At 40.4% G+C, this 19,070-nt stretch overlaps 1 long non-coding RNA gene across 1 annotated transcript in view; it reads left to right on the top strand.

Moving 5' to 3' along the window:
- Positions 1 to 860: 860 nt before the first annotated feature.
- LOC116451643 overlaps positions 861 to 19,070 on the top strand; it is a 55,219-nt gene continuing 37,009 nt past the window's right edge. The window contains exons 1-2 of the long non-coding RNA XR_004243265.1: positions 861 to 982; positions 12,448 to 12,543. This is a non-coding gene — a long non-coding RNA (uncharacterized LOC116451643). The remainder of the gene's footprint in view (positions 983 to 12,447; positions 12,544 to 19,070) is intronic.

Here is a 19,070-nt window from a genome sequence, read left to right on the forward strand (position 1 = left end):
AATTAATTTGCATGAAACGTTGGGTGTCTTTTGCGCTCAATCTGAGGGTCTTGGAGCTGAAGAAATGGCTCCTTTTGGGGGTCGTTGCTTTTATGGACAATTTTTCCATCAAACCAGCAACTGGTGGTGTTTTTCAGCAGCTGGTGCAGCAAACCAGCTTCTCTTTTGAGGCTTTAACGTATCCACCTGTGTCTCACCTTGCAAAGGAGCGTAGGGACATGTGGTACCTCCTCTAGTACAGTAAAATAAATCAATTGCTATAATAAAATGATTAGGAGGAAAAAAACAGACAAGGTTGGGAGCAATAAACAATAGTTTCTATGAATATGGTGCTGTACTGAGAAAAAAGTAGTAAATTGTCATTCTCTCAACATTTTTAGATCTGTCCTTACTTTAAGATCTTTTTGTTTGGTTTTTTTTCCTGTTTTTTGAGGCAAATCCCAGTTTAAAACACAAATAAGTTGTATATATAAGATCAGAATACATAAATGTGTTCCTTTTATGTTCAGAAATATGTCTGCTTGTCAGTTCACTGTTATGTGGCTGTTGTTTTTTTATCTCCTGATGTGGTGATATATCAGAGCTGGGTAGCTAATAGCAGAGCTCTATTATGCCAAGAACAGGCTTCTTAAGAAAGGGAGCTATTTAAGAAAAGTAACTACGCTTGTGCATTATAGGGTATAGAAAAGAGTTATTAGTCATCTTAATGCCTCTCTTTTTTTTTTACCAAAGCACCATTGTTCCCTGCAGAATATTCCCCTTGTTCTCTGTAGCTTTCAGTAATCCAGATGGACAGAAATCCATTGTCACTGCAATGAAACAAAACTGTAACAAAGAACGGGATCACAGCACTGTGTGCTGAGATTTTAGTCAGGTGCATGTGGTGAGCAGGGAAGCATTGAAGGTTTTTGTGTCTGTAGAAGATGCAGAGACACAAAGTGAAGACATCAGAGTGTGATCAGGAGCAAACATTGTTCTTCCAGTAGGTATTTTTTGGCTTTTTTTTTCACAAAGAATAATGGAGGAGCAGTGGAAGGGGGTAGTCAAATATGAGATGAGTGACATATAACAAAGAAGATTTTATGATCTACCCTTAGGGAAACTTTGCCAGAAAAATCTGACACCTGATATATCATCTGGTGCATTCCAGAGGGGAACAAAATGTGTTCTTGGCAGTTTCTGTAAACACCTCAGAGATAAGAGCTGCCTCTGGCTCAGGATGGCATGATGATATTGAGAAAGGAGGGAACACTTGCAGATGCAGGGAAATTAATGTGAATTTGGTACTGAAATGCTAATGGTCTCTTTCAGTGCATCCCAGGCTGAAACTGAAGACACACAGTATGTTACATTTGTTTCTCCTGTTCTCTTACACTTTGATTAGACTACATAAATAGAATCATATTAATTGTATGTCATCTTACCAATTGAAATTCAAGGCTGCAGCTTGCAGCCTTTTGATTGAGATGCAGAAGAGATTCTGGTAGTACCTTTTTGTAAAAGAATTTACAGTCCCTGTTTTTGCAAAAAGATCTGGTTTTCTCCCCTTTTAAAAATTTTGGCAGTCCAATTTATTGATTTATTTCTATTGCTGAGGGATTTTTTTTTCTACTGATGGGTAATGATTAAAAAAGAACAAATCTCCCACACCAAAAGGGATTCCTAACATTCCTGGTTTTGATAAACTAAGGTCAGGTTCAGTCCTGTACATACTGAAAAATAAATCTGTGTAATGGAAATCTTCTTGCAGGTTTAGGATGATTATCTTTCTGCCGTGAAAGAAAGTGAGTCTGGAACAGACAAAAAGAAGATGGGGAAAAATTATTTTTTGCATTATGTCTTTTCTAACATAGATTTTATGATATTTATTTAGGGGATGGTTTTGGAGGTACTGATTAGTGAGTCTTACTGGAGGCAAGAGAAAAAGTCATATCTGTTTGTCAGTCCACACAAAGATATGGGTCATTTCTACAAAGATGTTCTTCCTTGTAAGGTGGTAGCATGAAGCTTCTAAAACTGCTCTGTGCTTGATGGATTTGTACTCTGGATATTGACTGTCATTTGTAGCATGCTTTTATTTGAAAATTCAGACTAAAGGCTGAACTAAGATTAAACTTGCATATCTGGGTTCCTGCTGACTTTTTGTGGTTTGTGCAGCCCTTCATAGCTGTGCAAAATGACACATCTGTGCTGTGGGGTTTGATCTCCAGGGCACAAACAGGTAAAGCCAGAGCATTTTCAGGCAGCTACACTGGGTTTACACCTGTGCTAGCAAACTGTTGAGAGTTCACAAATTGAAAAAGTGTGAAAACCCTTGGGTGTAAGATTCTGCCTAGTCAAGCATGCTAACTCTCTGCTGTCCTGTCACAAAGCTCAAGTGGGTACACTGCTCAAGTGTATGACTCTCTCTCAATCAGATTTAGTAGTAATTATGTACAGGATGTCAGACACTTCACACAGTCTGTGTCTGCACCAACATAAAAGACAGTAGAGAATTTAATTTGTAATCAACATTGATGTTTCTGATTTGTAGAGTGACCTTGAATATAGATTGGCTGCCCTTCCAGAGGCTTTTAGCAGGCTTCCCTCACACTGCTCACTCCCTGATGCTGTGTCTGAGGAGGAGAACTTGTACGTTTGTGGGTGTGGGTTGAGGAGAACCTCAGCTTGCCCTGTCAGTGAGAGCTCACAGCCCAGAACCAGCTGTGTCTTGGGCATCAGGAGCAGTGTGGGCAGCAGGTCAAGGGAGCGGATTCTGCCCCTCCTACTCTGCTCTGGTGAGACCCCATCTGGAGCACCGTGTCCAGTTCTGAGGCCACAGCATAAGGATGGGGAGCTGCTGGAGCAAGTCCAGAGGAGGCCATGAAGATGCTCCAAGGGCTGGAGCCAGGCTGGGAAAGCTTGGGATGTTTACCTGGAGAAGGATCTAGGGAGACCTTAGAACCCCTTCCAGTGCCTGAAGGGCCTCCAAGAGAGCTGGAGATGGACTTGGGACAACAGCTTGGAGTGGCAGGACAAAGAAGAATGGCTTCAAACTGACAGAGGGCAGGTTTAGATAGGATATTGGGAAGTACTTCTTCCCTGTGAGGGTAGTGAGGCCCGGGCACAGGTTGCCCAGAGAAGCTGTGGCTGCCCCATCCCTGGAAGTGTTCAAGGCCAGGTTGGACGGGGCTCTGAGCAACCCGGGATAGTGGAACGTGCCCCTTCCTAGGGCAGGGGTTTGGAATGAGATTATCTTTAAGGTCCCTTCCAACCCAAACCATTCTATGCTATGTTACTTTGTGGTAGTCACTGTAAGGCTGCGTGAATCGGTAATTTCTGGACTATTTTGATTCCATTCATCATTAGTGAGATTCTGTGAAATAAAGGATCAATAGTACCCTTTAGTTCATACTTGCTTTTCTTATTCCTGATAAGCTTGGACACTTGGACCTTGTAACTAATAAACCATTGACAGCAAAGCGTAAGAGTATCTGCCCAACACAGAGGTTCTCTCATCTTTCATGAAGGATCTGTCATCTAATTGACACCTTTAGTCTGAATTTTCTGAAACCATGTTGCTCTTAATAAATGTTAACTAAGCATTAACCTGTCATTGATTTGTACATGTTAAGGAAAAGCAAAGCCAGCATGCTGAGGAGCACTTTATACTTGCAATTTGTGGTAAAGTGCTCTGATTATTGAAGAATAAAGCAGCAACACTCAGTGCCATATATCATCAGTGGCAAAACAAGTGGCATAACTGAAGGACAGGCTTCTTTCAGGATAGGATGACTGATGATTCAGTCCACAGGTGGAATATAAGTCCTAGGCTGTTAAGGAATGGCTGATTTTACTGGTGCGCTGTACTCACATAATTACTTAATCTTTTTCTTGATGCTCTTGGAGGTCCTGAATGTCCTGAATATCTGGTGTTTTTGCTTTCTTACCTCTGCCATCTCTCTTCACCTTACCAGTCATTTCTGTTACACAGATGTAGTTCAATGCTCAACAGAAGCAAGGGTAAGGTGTCTCTCAGAAATGTTAACTGGGTTGAAGGTAGTGTGTGTTTCTCTAGAGCAGGGAAGCTTCCAGTGGCAATGGAAATTTTTAGCTTACAATCTATTACCAGTTGTGCTTAGAAAATAGAATTGAGACCAGCCTAATCTAGCCAAATATTGCTACAATAGCTGTGCTGAAACATAGGGTGTTGACAAACTGTGTGGGGCAGCTGTCTGGAAAATGGTTTTTTTGCTCTTTCTTGTTTCAATTTCTTGAGAGGAATAATTTATTCCATTGCAACTCTGTTCACAATAAAGCTTTCATAAACATGACTGAACAATGTTGCAAAATCCTGCTCTTAGTGTTATTTAAAGGGTCAAAAGGTTTTGTTATACCTGTCCTTACTACTCAGTTCTTACAAACTGTAAAACAACTGGGCATGGAGAGGGGAATGAGAAGAGGAGAAAGGGACTCACAGTTGTGCTCTTTCAGCACCAAGTAAATTTATTTTATTTTCTTTTTTGGTTAAAGTGCTGAAGAGGAAGGCAGTTGTGAAGTATGATATTTAAGGGAATATGCCATCTCTGACTACTAGAAGTATCTTGTTTTTCATAAAGATTCATTCCATTATAACCACAAAAGAGAGACTTTTAATTAGACTTTTGAATCCCATTAGGAAAAACAAATATCAATACTTAACTACTCATATATGACTTGATAGAAAATTGCTAATGTAATTTGATTTTAATAGTGTTAATGACTCTAATTTCTTATTAATAAGAATTAAATCTAATGCAAGATTATATGAAAAATTGTTACTGCCTGCTTTCCTACCCTTAAATGTAAAGCAGTTGTATTTACTTGAGGTCAGTTTTTCTCTTGTCCTTTGAAGTCAGATGGTGCTGTGGTATAGGCCTAACTGGCCTATGACAGGAGGATTTTCAAGTGGATCTAACAGGTAGAATGCTTTAAGTGTAGTTAGAGGGTTTGGTATTCTTAGAAGTATTGCAGCAAGCACTGAGTGCTGTAAAAGAGAACAAAAAAACTTCCCTTAAACTCAAGATTTACAGGTAATCTGCACTAACCAGTCAGTGTAGTTACACTAATAAGTTGCTGTGGAAAGGTTTTTCTTTAAAAATCATGCCAAAAATTGGCCAGTGGAAGAAAGTGTTCTGATTACCATCTGGTAATCACGATGCAATTTAAAAGAGAGGTTTGCACACCTCTGCTGCTGTCTAGACTTCACAAGTGACCGTGTTGAAAATATTAATCATCTATATCAGGTGACACATCAAAATGCTTTCTGAAAAGGGCCCCAGGCTTTGGCCTTTCAAAATCCAAATCTGGACTGTTGGAACATGAGCATAAAAATTGCAAACAAGTTGTATGACTCTTGCAGCAGACTAAGGAGTAAACTATATTCCAGTGCTAGAAGAGAAGATTAATAAAAATCATAGATATTTGTATGAGTACTGAAACATGAGTAGTATAACCACAAATTAAACGTCATTAGGATGTTTAAAAATCAGGGTTCTAGATATCTTAAAGCACAGTTTAATGTTCATCGTGGTTCTGGAGAGAAAGACATGTAGAATAACACCCCTGTAATTCCCATTTTATTTGTACAGACACAAATGCAAGAGGCAGAAATTAGTCATGAGAATTTTATACCCGTGTCCTCAATTTATATCCAAATCCAGGCTTTACATGTCACTGTCAAGGCAAAATTGCATGAATCTTAAACCAAAAGCCAAACACTCTGCAAAAGAAACGCTGATAACTGTGCTCGTATTTCTTTCCAACCTAATATATCTCTACTTTCAGAGCCTGCCATTACTTTTGCTGTATTTTCTTTGTGACAGAACATTGCATTCAGGCCCTTAGGCTGCCTTTCATCCTGGCATTCAATAATAATGGACAGAGTGTAAAGATCTGTAATCAAAAGGTAAACACTGCAGCATTGTGTACAAATAACTCTTGAGATATTTATCCTGAAAGACATCCAGGTTAACATTCTAGCTGAGGACACCAGGGAAAACCTTCCTGGTGGTGAGTGAATTCCTTTTTTTTGTTTGTTTTTGTTCTGTCTGGTGTTCAGCTGTTTCCCAAGCACACCAAGCTGTGTGCGCTTGCAGCACGGAGCTGCTGCAGCAGTGAGGCCATTTTAACGTGACAGCTCTGAAATTCACCTACTCCCGTTTTCTTCTTGTTCTTGTCCTGATGCCCCTTTAAGCAGCAGGTGCTGGAGGGTTCTACAACCTTGTCTAAACATAAAGGTTGTACCACTTTAGCGGTACTGGTGTCACTTAATCGCTTCTGTCCTCACAGACCTGGCAGCAGATGTAGTTAACCTGGTGTACACACGCTTCAATTCCATGACCTGTTTCTGTTTGCCAAAAGGACTAAGCCCTATGGTATAAGGTGCTTTCTAGAGGCCTATTTGTCACTGTGACCTGTGTCATTTTAGGAATTACACCCTAACTTGGTTACAGTATGAGTGGGCAAGCAGAGGAGACAGCTGTCTAAGGAGCCAACACAAATCAAAGTAGATTAAGGGTCGTGAAAAGCAAGAGACAGCACTAATTTCTTTGGTTTTGCAGAACTATAAAAACTCTGTATCAAGTACTGTGGTTTAAAGGCCATCTGAGGAGACAGATCCACTGGACTCCCTGCTGCGAGCCCTGCTGACAAGCTCCAGGGATGCTTTGGGCCTCACCTGTGCAGAAGACGGCCTGCTCTATTGCTTTGGAGAGTGCCTCGTGTGTAGGAAGGTGCCATAGGGATGAGCTTCAGCCTTCCAGCAAGTCTCTTAATCAGGCACATTCCTTGGATACCTCCACTTCTTTATCAAAAAATTTGCTTCATGGCCATCTGTCACTCTGACAACATCTGTGACATTACCCTCTTGTTCATCATGTGAACTTCTGCAGGGACTCTCACAGCACCACCACTCAGAGAGGCCAGTGAGGAGCAGAAGTAGAAGCAGCTGCTGTGTAGTCTGGGTGTCTGTGGGCCTCTGATCCCAGTTTGACTTTTGAGCCTTTAAAGAGACTTGCAGGAACACATAACTCCCATAAGGCTAACTTCCTTATATTTTAATATGTGCTAGACCCCTAGAATCCAAGCAAGTGGTTTAAAATTCTTAGGTAAGTTACATATGAGCCCAGATTTTATAAAGTTTCTTTCTTCTCTGCTGCCCTTAGATATTGCTGAAACAAAGTCATATATAGAAGATTGTGCCTCTTACTACAGAATATAGTAATTGTTTACCTTATTATTCACTTGAACTTGGATCAGATGCAAAATGAGAGAGTAAAGAAAGTGAGAATTTAAGTCTTCTGTTCCAGTCTTTTAATTTTGCTTCTATGTTTCTTCAGCCCTTATGTGCATGACAAAGTGAGTGCTCTGTACAAAAGGTACTTAGGCCTTGGACAAAACACCAGGCTAACTCAAGACAAATGGAGTTGTCCCAGCTACGAATTCAGGATACAATTCCTAGAAGTGATTCAACTTGGCCCCAACAGTAGCATGTGGAGCCCTGGATCTCAATGCCCAGTGCTCTCTAACGTCTGCTTCCATACACAGCCTGTTTCTTCAGCTTTCCAGTGCACTGACTGATCTCTTGTACACAGCTGCTACCAGGCAGCTTCCTGCAAGTATTTCAAGATTTAGCTGATGCATTTTGTGTCTGTATTAATGTCTGTTGTGGTTTAATCCCAGCTGGCAGCTAAACACCACGTAGCCACTTGCTCAGTCCCCACCTTCCCTCCTCTGGGGAGGAGAATAAAAAATCAAAGACAGAGAAGCAGGTGATGTACAACGCATTTGCTCACCACCCATTGATGGGTGTCCAGCCCATCCCTGAGCAGTGATCACCAGTTCCCAGATAACTCCCCCCGTTTATATACAGGACATGACATTCTATGGTGTGGAATATCCCTCTTGCCTTATCTTCAGGTCAGCTGTCCTGGCTCTGCTCCCTCCCACCTTGTGCACCTGTGCTGACAGGGCATGGAACCTGAAAAATCCCTGAGTGTGAGCACTACTTAGCAAAGAACAAAACATCTCTGTGTTATCAACATATTTTCACACTAAATTCAAAGCACAGCACTATACCTGGTACTAAAAGAAAATTAACTCAATCCCAGTCGAAACCAGGATATGACCCTGGAGGAAGCAGGCTGGACAGGGTGGAGTTTTGATGGAGGTGGTAATGGGTCCCACCCTGGCTCTGTTCTCCCCTAGTGCTTGGCAGCTCAGCCTTCTTGTATGTGATGTGCTTATGATGAGGGGAGAGCAGGATAAATGCCCTGAGCAAGGTGGAAGCAGGGAGAGAATTGTGGTGTTCCCAGGGCTGCTCAGGAAGCGGGGTGAGAGCACTGACATGCCATTAGCCTCTCAGGATTGTGTCTGGGCCATCAAATCTTATTTATCACTGTTATAGCTTTCCTTTCAAGGTTTCCTTGGCTTCCTGTATCTCCTGTTTTGTTTTCTGATAAAGAACTGAAATACCATGGAGACAAACTCCTTATAAACACCAAGCAGACAGGTAGGTCAGCCAGTTTTCAGCACATTATTTTACATGACATATTGAGTGGGAGCACGGTGAAGGCTGGCAAAACATTCAGTTATACTGAAACCAATCAATTGTCTCATGCAGTGGATACAGATGATTCTGTTCATAAAAAAAGAAGAATAAGCTGAGAAACCAGAAGTTACATACTGTGTGATGCATCTCTGTGTTACAATTTGAAAAATCAGATAGATAATTTAATTATGTTCTCTCTTTGTCTGTAGTATTTTGAACAGCAGCAACTTCAATCTGCCTTCCCATACTACATTTATCCCTCTTAGTCAGAGATTACTAAGTCATCATTAATTGCATCAAAGTTAACAGGTCTACTTACAAATTAAAAACAATACTCACTAAGAGCAAGTCTGGTGAGTCACATTTGTATTTTTATCCTGAGGTGTAAAATTAAAGAAAAAAAAAGGAAAAATATTTAATTCTCATGGCAACCTGTTGGTGACAGCAAAGTTACATTTAAGTGCAGCATGCATTGAAAAACGAGCAGAAATAAACCAAGCTGAGCCCTGCATATTCTCAGAGAGAGGTGGACTCAACAGATTTTCATTAAATTGCTTAATTATGTTTATATAAAAAGCACCTGGTTTCTTCCAGTTTTAAAGTGACTGTCTGACCCAGCAATGCCTTGACTAAGTAAAGCAGTGACTACAAAGAAAATTGCAGATGGTAGGGTGGGGAGAACCCTTTTGTTTCTTTTAGGAAAGAATAAAAATTCTCACAGAACAAATTAAACCTCATCTTTCAAATGGAGTCACTATGTTGCTCCACTTTGTGGGCAAATGAAAGAATTGTGATCAGGTGTGGGGCATGAAATAGCACTTAAGCTTGATTACATTTAAATCACCTGTTTCTTAAAGCCCAGGTTGGGGGAGGAAGTGTTTTCTTCTATTGTGCCTCACACCTGAGGAGATACAGGACCCTAAGTTCTGGGTGGGCATCTAGAACAGGAGAATTCAGGTAAAGTTATTTATTTACCTAGGGCATATGTTGTAGCAAATTGTCTAAATATAGGTCCAGTCAATTGGTAAATAACGTAGTAGGGTTAGAGATGTATCATGTATTTACTGAAGTTGAAAAAGAGATCAAGGTCTCTTTAAAACTACTCTGGGGGAGAAATTTGCCCTCTGCCCCATTGAGTTCACTGGTGTTTAGAGAACTAAAGTTGTTCATATGAGGGTTTGTTGAGGCCTGAGATGTTGCCAACAATCAAACACTGAACAAATATAGTTGCTTTGGCAAGCCTGGCTTTATGACTGAGTATTGAACTATTTATAAATTCTTTAATAAAACTCTTTTCCCCCCTCTTTACCCTCTGCCACTGGCAAGAATAGACTGTTTTGTACAGACCCGCTGTATCTAAGCAGGATGCTGGGAGCTGAAACACAGCCACAAAAAGGTTTATGCTAAATTTACTGTGAATGGAAAACATCAAATTTCATAAAGCAGCTGCTGAATCATAGTAGTTGACTGTAGCTTGGATTCTTCCTACCTTTCTGCAGATAAGTGGATTGCAGTGCATGTCTTTGGAGGTAAGTGTCATGAAGGAAGATGGAAGAAAATAAGTAAAGAAACAGACTTGGTTTGAGATTTTTTGGTTTTTTTTGAAATTTTCTGTATGTGTGTAAAGATACAATAGTGTCAGTGGTAAAAATCAAGTGATGTGCACCTTTCATTTTGTCTGATCAGCCATAACTCTAGATTTTCATACAGATTTCCTGGAGATGAATCATCAAGTCTGCTTAAAATACGAGAAAGCCACGTTTAGTTAAACTGCAAGCTTCCCCTAATGAAATAATCTGCCAAAATCTGGGCTGTTGTCCACAAAATGAAGAGAGGCTGAAAAACAAAGCATGCTGATTGCTAGGAAAGACCTATTTTTGCTGTCAATCAGGGCTTTTTATTTCAAGCTGGACAAAAATTTGGACATAATTTTGTAAGCCTGTTACAAGTCTATGGCATTTCAGGAAATACAGGAATTGTGTATTCAGGGGGGAAAAAAGCTTCACCCCAGATTTTGTGCTCTTTCATCTTCTTTGTGCCAGTTTGAGCAGATTCAGTGATGTGTTTCTCATTCATGTGGAAATAGTATTTTCCTCCATGTTCTCACTCGACTGGAACATTTTGTACTGACAAATCTACAGAAATGATTTTAAGAAATCAGAGTATCTCTGCATAACCACATAAGCCATATTATCACTCCCTGTCTCAGGGAAAAATCAGGGTGAAATGCTTCAGTTTTTCTCTAAGGATGGGAGTTTCTGAAACCTTTAAGTGGGAAACCTGAGATACCAGGTTTGCCAAGCACTTTTTAATGTAATAAGCTTTTTCTCAGAATTCTCAAGTGCTGAGGATGGCTTATTATAATTAACAACCTTTTTAAAGGGTGCAAAGACTTTTCCTGTTTCCTAACTCTGACTTGCACTGTTGGTGTCTTCCTCATGTCCCCTTCCCTCCTTCATCAGATGAACTGTTCTGCTAAAAGGCCAGTTTAGTCATCATAAAGGGATTTTCATAGTCATGATGAGGTAAAGCAGAGTGTGAAGATGTAGGAGTTTGTATTTAATGGGGAACTTTAAAGGAGGATTGATTGCCGAGCACATAGTTCAGACAGGCATGCATATGTAGAAAGAAAATACACATATGCATATGTATGGCTTTGTCAAAGTGATACTAATTGATGGAGAGAGTGTAGATGTTAAACAGACATCCCCTTGGAGGGCTCACTGGAATAGGGATTACCAACAAATCCAGCTGCCCATCTGCAGTGCCATTACACTGCCCCATATCATGTCCTGTTGATGTGACACTGCACTACCCTGCTAAATGCAACAGAATCTATGCTATTGCATTGAGAAGAGGGGAAATAAACTTCAGCTGTCTCTCAGTCTGGATGGCAAGTCTCTTATCAGCTCTTGCAGTGTTTGAAGTGGGTTGAGAGGGTAAGTGTCCATGGTTCACTAGTTCAGCATGTCTGTGCTGATAATGCAAACTAATGTGTGGTTAAAGCTCCTAGCAAGTTATTTCTCTCTGCATTGGAGCACTGTACAGGGAACTGGAGGTACATAGATAGATATGGGCTATAGGCACAAGAAGAATTATCAAGTCAATCTAAATAAAGACAATATTCATACAAGTTGATTCCTCTTGGCAGATTCTGGCAATGGGGAAATTGCAGATAAATGCAGATAAATGTTCTTATTATTGCATTCACTGGCAGGTAAAATAAACCATTTTGCCTAATTCTTAAATTTACAGCTATACCCCTTGATTTTGGGTCCCTGCTTCTGTAATCTAAATGATTTGGCCAGGGCTGGTGTGGCTGCTGGGGAGATTGAGGTCAAAGGAAGCGCAGAAGCAGGAAAGCCTCCACTCCTGAGTCCCACTCTGTCAGCCAACAAGGGGAAGTGGGAGCTCTGCAACTTAAGTGGTAGACATGTGTTTGGCTGCTAGTCCTTCATAGCTGATAAAGAGGAAAGCAAAGCTGTAAGCAACTCTGAGAGAAGGTAGTGGAGTTTTTTTTGCCTTTTGAAATGGGAGCAATAAATGTGATTGTTTTGCTCGAGACAGCTGGCATATGAACAGGACTCTTGTTCTTCATTCAGTGCTATCCTGGAGACTAGAAATTAATTTTGGAATTATGTATAAAATTAACCCTTGTGTGTACCTGTTAGAAAGGCTCTATGAGTTACAGAAGCACAGTGGAGCTGAACATTCAGTGCAGGACATTAACCCTTGAATGGGTAAGGAATCATGTGGATGAGGCTGTGCTCTGGGCTCCTGCTGAAGGCTGCCTGTTAGGGAGGAGTCTGGGTGGGACATGAGGGAGAGGTAAGCAAAGGTAACCTGGAGGTAATTTTATTCTTCATTTGTATTTGCAGAATGTGAATCTAAGCTTGCGTGTGCTGCCAGCTGGGTGCAGCCTGGGCTATGTTTCTGTCATTGATTTATCTCAGCAGAAGTTTCTGTTTCTCCAGGTGCGTATTGATATTTGAAGATGTTGTGATAGTCACTGTGTGAGGATGATACCGCAAGTTGTTTTCTTAGTGAGAGAACCTGGAGAAGATCTTTGGATCTGAGCAGAGCATGATTCTTCTGTGTCCTGTAATAATAGCTCTAGTTACTTTGTTTTTGCAGGACCTCAAATCCAAGAGATTAGGCAAGAGGAGTGTAGGAGTTAATTTATAGTTTGTTCTGATCTAATTTGTTTCCTCTATCTTTAATGTATTTTATTGTGATCCAGATAATGTAAAGATTGACTTGGAAATGTCCCATTGAGTGATCTGGTAAGGAGAAAACAGCACGCGAAAATGTTTTGTAAAGCAGAAAAACAGGCTTGGTTCTGCTCTAGCATCTGCCAAATGAAGTAACTGAAACTCCTGTTTATTACACAGCATAAAAGAAATGGAATAATACTGTTAAGAGTGTTATCTTTGGAAAATGACTGCACCTCACTGAAGCATGACTATAATGATGGGGAATTATGCTGCTAAACCACACCAGTTTTGTGGCACAGTCACTAAAACATATACTCTGTGGTGTTCTTTGTGAAGGCTTTATTGCAGATACTCTTGTATTAACATATTGTCATGAGGCCAAAATTGGCATTGTCTTTGTCTGGAGCATTCTGGAGGGAAACCACACTTTGTCCTGCCCTTTATCTAGGGCTTATAAATGAAAAAGCACTTAGTAGGATTTGTAGTCCTCATTAAATGATTGTGATACTGGATTTATCTTGTCCTATGGGTAAATGCTGCTTGTCCTCTCCTTTCTTTTGCAGAGTGGTTCAGATGAAGCACTCTCAGGACACAGCAAATGCTAATGGCGGTAGGATTATATTTTGGAGGAAACGAGACAAGATTGTTGTTATAACTGCTGCTTGTCATAATAACTAGCTGAGTACTGTGGGTATGACTGTGGCTGTTGGCCATTTCTTTATATTTTCTGACACAGAATCTTACCAAGGACCAGCTATTCACTGTTGAAATTAAAGACTCTTTGATAGTGTTCTGATAAATGTCATTTTAATGGCAGCAATCTGTTGCTGCCTGTAGCACCAGCCCACTTCTGAAGTGTCTTCTGTCTTCTAATCTCTAGTGCTGCATGCCAGGTGATACAGTAAAGATGTATCAGCTTCCCACAAATTGAGAACTCCATTCATATTTGCATATCATTACTTTTTCTGGGGGAACGTTCTTAAGTCATGCCCTCAATTTAACCACTCACTGCATCACCTTTGAGGAAAGGGCCTCATTTAACTGCTGGAAAATAAATGACAGTGCATGTACTTAGCTGTGAATTGTTAGGGTGGTGGTTTCTGTGCTCCATGGCTTTAAACATGCTAACAGGGGTGGAGGGAATGCAGCCTGGAGCCCTAGCAGCCATTCCACTGGCAGCTCAGCATCCTGCTGCAAAATGACAAGCATGCTCACTGCTCTTTCATGGAGAGTAAATGTTTTGGCCATTTTATTCCACTCATGAAAAATAAAGAGTGATTGCAAAAAATACGGTTTCCCTATGCACACATAGCAAGGGAGGGTTCTTTGTTTAGTACCTGCTTTGCTGTAGGAAAACTTGTCTGATTGCAGGGGCTGTTATGTGGGGCAGCTTGCTCGATAAAGTTTTTGGGATGATGATGTGGAAGCTAAAGTGGTATGATGCTAGTAGGGAACGACTTGCGGGAAGATTTCATGGTTTCACTGCTGCTCTGACATTTTCACAAATCGCTCCTGTACCAGCACAGGCCAAAGAAAGCAATGCCTGATGCTCCCATCTGCTGGACCCTAGGGGGTAGGAGTTGCAAGGTCATCTTGGAAAATGAGCTATTTTTCTCCTTAATTTTTCAAAAGTAAATGTAACCTTCTCTCCATTCTCCTACACTTTCCATTTATTTTCTGTGTTTAAAAATGAACCTCTTTCCCTGCATCAGTATATTGTGTCACCTTCAGCACTTGGGGGACAAAATGTAAATTTTGTTCCTTCAGAATTATCATATAGTCATGATAAATACAACTTCTTTTAAGAGTAGTGAGAGCAGGAGTGGGGAAGTGTGTTACATATTTTAAAAGGCAGTTCACCCACCCCTACCTGAGAAGTAATAGGCAAGTTCTTTGGGAATGCTTCCTTTCCCTCCTGCTCTGTAGTCTTCAGACAGGCAATACAAGACATTGGTGATAGTTATGAATAGGTTTTGCTGCATCTTCCCATTTCCTTTTATTCCTCTTTAGCCACTTGCCTTGCACATGCTGATCTCTGTTACTGTCTTAACACTCTTCCCTTTTGCACTGATCTGTTTCTTATTCCATTTTCCTTTCACCTTTTCCTCCAGGCCTCCTTCCAGTCTTGCTTTCTGCTCCTTTCTCCTTAAACGTGAAGGCACACTAGGGCAAACTGCAGGCATAGAGGAGCTTGCAGGGAATTCAGACTGACATCTTCCTCACAGACATATCAGTAGTGCCAGTTCTCTGATTTTTCCATCTTGTTCTTTTTCCATGCTGGACATGAGCTATAGCCAATGGAAAAGCACATTAAGATATGATTTTCTGGCTTCATGTCACTTCATCTATCCCACATCTTCAAAGAATTTTGTCTCTCACCTGTTTGCAAAGGGCTTCACTAACTCAGAAACTACTGGTGAACGGTGAAGCCTTCAGCCATTTCTTTTGCAACCTACAGAGACTTGAAGCATCCTAAAGTTCCTCTGGAGGAGTATTTTCACTTGGTTGATTGTTAGCCCTAGGGATGAACAGTAGCATGAATGACAGAAAATTGTGTTGTTTTCAGTGCCAGCAGTGCAGTTCTCCCCATCTCTTTCCCACAATCATAGCACACAGTCCAGGAAAGTCTACTCACTTTTGGCAAGTTCTGCATCCCTGTGGGCTTGTGGGGAGAAGAGGGTGTGTTGTGCTGGTAGGAGCAGCATTTCAGGTAAACCTCTGTAAGGGCAAGGCACTACTAATTTCAGTGTGTGTTACAAATGTCTCTCTGCATCTAATGACTATTTTATGTATTCTGACCTTTATTTCATGGCCTTTATCACTATGATATCTTAGTGCTGAAAGAAGATTTTGGCTTTGTAAGCTTTAGATATTGATTTTTTCCTGTAACTGCCTCCTCTGATTCGAGGAAAAAGAGAAATATGTAATTTTAACTAGTGCAACTCATATCACAGCCAGATTCAATATGAATGTACTAGATATGCATACATCAAATATTGCCTTTTAATACCCTTATCAGCGCTTTTAATGCGCTGCTTTGTTCTGTTGTGCAAGCTCAATATGAGGGGATTTTTTAAAAACTTTTTTTTTTAAATAGGATGTTAAATGGCATTTCATGTTGATTCTTAGCACTTAAATAGGTGTCTGCTATCAATAGCAACGTCCCAGAGGCACCCATTGAAACCACACTGCCTACACCATTTCTTTAACTGGAACCTTGCTCATGCTTCTTATGTGAACATGATATTAATTAAGTCCTTGGATGTCATATGTGCATCCAGGTCTCTGTAAATAGAAATGTCAGTGCTGCTGGCAGTGAGCTGGGTGTGAGGTCTTTTCTTTGTTGCCCACATTACATTTTGCTGTGTCCTCGGATGGAGATAGTGGAAGTCTTTGTTTCAGTCTGTTCTCCCCAAAAATAATCTGAGTGCTATCCAAGATTTGACAAATTTAAAAAGTATTAATCAACCTTCCTAATAGTTGCTATTCAGCTAATCACACTCAAAATGGCAAATGGTTGTAAAGATGTCAAAGAGATATGCAGAACACCCACTGTTTGAGCTCTTCCCATTCTCATTAAAATAAGCTCTTATGGCCCAGCTAGTGTCATCATGTGATAAAATACTCAAATTAAGAGCATTTAATAAAAAAAACATGGTGGGGAGCTTTGTTAAAGATCTCTTTAGTGTATTTTTGCATTCATGTTGAGGACATTAGAAATAATTTAATCACTGCCTGATTATACGAATGTGAGAAATAATGGGATCATTGCCTTATCACACGTGGGCTAATTCAAAGGCTCATTATTTATTTGTCGAGGATTAAGCATCAAATCAATTTGGCTTGATACTTGAAAGCAGGAAATTTAAGATGAAATTTGAAAGGAAGATTAAGAAGTAAGATTAAACCTAACAAGAGCAGAACTATTTTGCTTGCTAGAGTCAAGTCACGCCTGCAAAAAGATCACAGAATAGATGGATAAAGTCAGTCATATATTGTGGAATGAATGGCTTATGGTTTTGGACAGAGTGCTGTTTTCAGTGTCTCCACATCTTTAGTTTTCTTGTGATCCACAGCTAAAGTTACTTTGAGGTTTCCAAACAAACCTTTTTTGCACTTACTCTTCCTTTAATGAAAATATTTTCCTCTTTATATTGGTCTATAAACTGAATACTATTATACACAATCACTAGAATAAAATCCATTTTTCAGTACTTTTGGTTTTGGGGTTTTTTTATGGTAAAATGGTTAGGGCTGAGTTTCAAAAGCCCAGAGTTCAGTGAGTTGCTCTCCTTTTTCTGTAGCAGTGTGGGTATATGTGTCTATGTGGTGCTTTGTTTTCACTACGGAAATACATTCTTTTGTGTGTAAAAGCAGATTCAGAGAATGGACCTTCCAGAAACTGGATATCAAGTCCGTCTGAAGGGGGAGAATAGGACAAAAGATGAATCCTTTAATGGTGGCTTTGATGGAATTGTATCATTTTCCCCCTAAAGAGGAAAGAATTTTACTTGGGTCAGGAAGATTTTCACAAAGTTAGAGAAGAATGGAGATAGCAATGTTAATTATGGAGGAGTGATCCTCTGCTGGTGTTTCCTGGTGGATTTTTTGCTGTCTGTGTTTGAGGTCTTGATTGTGAGAGAAAATTGTTTAAAAAAAAAGGCTTGAGGGAGGGGAGACCTTAAATTTTGCAAACCGAGTTCCTTTTCCTCTGAATTATCTAGAAGCTCTCTGGTTTGTCTGTTCACAGATTGGACAGCTTACAAACCTACCTGGTGGTCAGTTTACAGCTCTCCAAGAGGCAGAGAGGTCTCTGCTTCACTTCTGAAGGTTCTCCCCTTTTCAGCAGTTCTGCGGAACTCAGGGCGTCCCTTCCTCGCCAGCACTGCAGGCAGTGTGAGATCAGCTGGGCTGAGCCTCAGCAGTGACCTTTCCCAAAGCCATCCAAGAGCCCTGCCCCTGCTGAGCAGCCACGTATTGGGTTTGCTGCTGTGGCTTCCAGGCTGCAGCATCTTCCTTAGGCCTGAAGGTTTGCCTGGTTGCCATAAGATGAACAGGGATCCGTGAGGGTGTTAAGTCCCCTGCATATTTTATGCTTGCTGAATTAATCTTACTTAATATGAGCTGTCAGACAACATTACTGTAATTTATTTACATAACTTGAGGAATTTACTTCACATTAATTTAACCTTGCAGAATGTGTAACGTGTGTTTGTGCTGCTGCCGTCGGTTTCCTGGAGGCAACCCTGCTCAAGTGTTTCTCAGTTTGAGATTGATTTGTCTTCCAGCTGCTAATGTGAAGGGTGAACCCAAACACTGTTGTTAAAAAGATCTGGTACTTGGAGCTCTCTTTGTTGTTGCATTTATTGAATTAAATGAACTGCTCTGCCTTGTACTTAATTCAATAAAAAGTATGTTCTAATTATATTATTTTCCTTCTAAAGCAACACCCACAATTCTGACCTTGCTTTTTACAAAGTAAAAATCTATACTTATAAGGAGGAAAACCTATATTTTGTTCAAGAACTTTTTTGGGGTGTATTAAGAGGTTGATTTTTTTCTCACTTGAGATGGGCACCATGTCCTGCTACTTGTGTTCACAGTTAGACAGACCCCACTTCTGATGCAGTTAGAATGTTCAGGTCATAAGAAAGCAGCAATGGATGGGTGCCTGAACCTGTTGGTTCTTCTCTCTGTTGGCAATGTTGTTATACTGTGTCTCAATTTGAAGGTTTGTTGTCTTTTGATTTCATTTAAAAAAAAAAAAAAAAGTCAAAACTGATTCTTCTGTAGCTTCCCCCCTTCCCAGTTGTCTGCAAAAACACTCAGTACTGGGGTTTGTGCCAAATCTAAGAGAAAACTCAGATCCTTCTGCTCTCCAGGTTGTTTGTATTTTGACATGATGTGTTAAGTTCTATAGAATATAAAGTTGGAATTGCTATTGCATTTAAAAGTAATATAAAACACACTTTTATAATTTATTAGGGACAAGCATGGGAAAATTGGCCAGTTGCCATACTGTCTTAGGTGTGGTCTTCTGAGATGTAGGATTTATCTCCTAAAAAAGAAGCTTGATCTGGAGAAACAAAAATGAACTTAATTTTTAAGGAGTGAAGGCAATAGGTGATGGCTTCTGCAGGAAATCTGTTCCTTGTTTCTGCTTTTAGGGGTTGTGAGGGGGAAAGGGACAGGAATATATTCAGGGTGCCCTAGTTACCAAAGGAGTGACCCAAAACAGGACTGATAGAACACCTCCTTTCCACAACAGAAAACCCTGTTGCCTCATT

This window comes from Corvus moneduloides, chromosome 15, assembly GCF_009650955.1.
Source record: "Corvus moneduloides isolate bCorMon1 chromosome 15, bCorMon1.pri, whole genome shotgun sequence".
Lineage (NCBI taxonomy): Eukaryota > Metazoa > Chordata > Aves > Passeriformes > Corvidae > Corvus > Corvus moneduloides.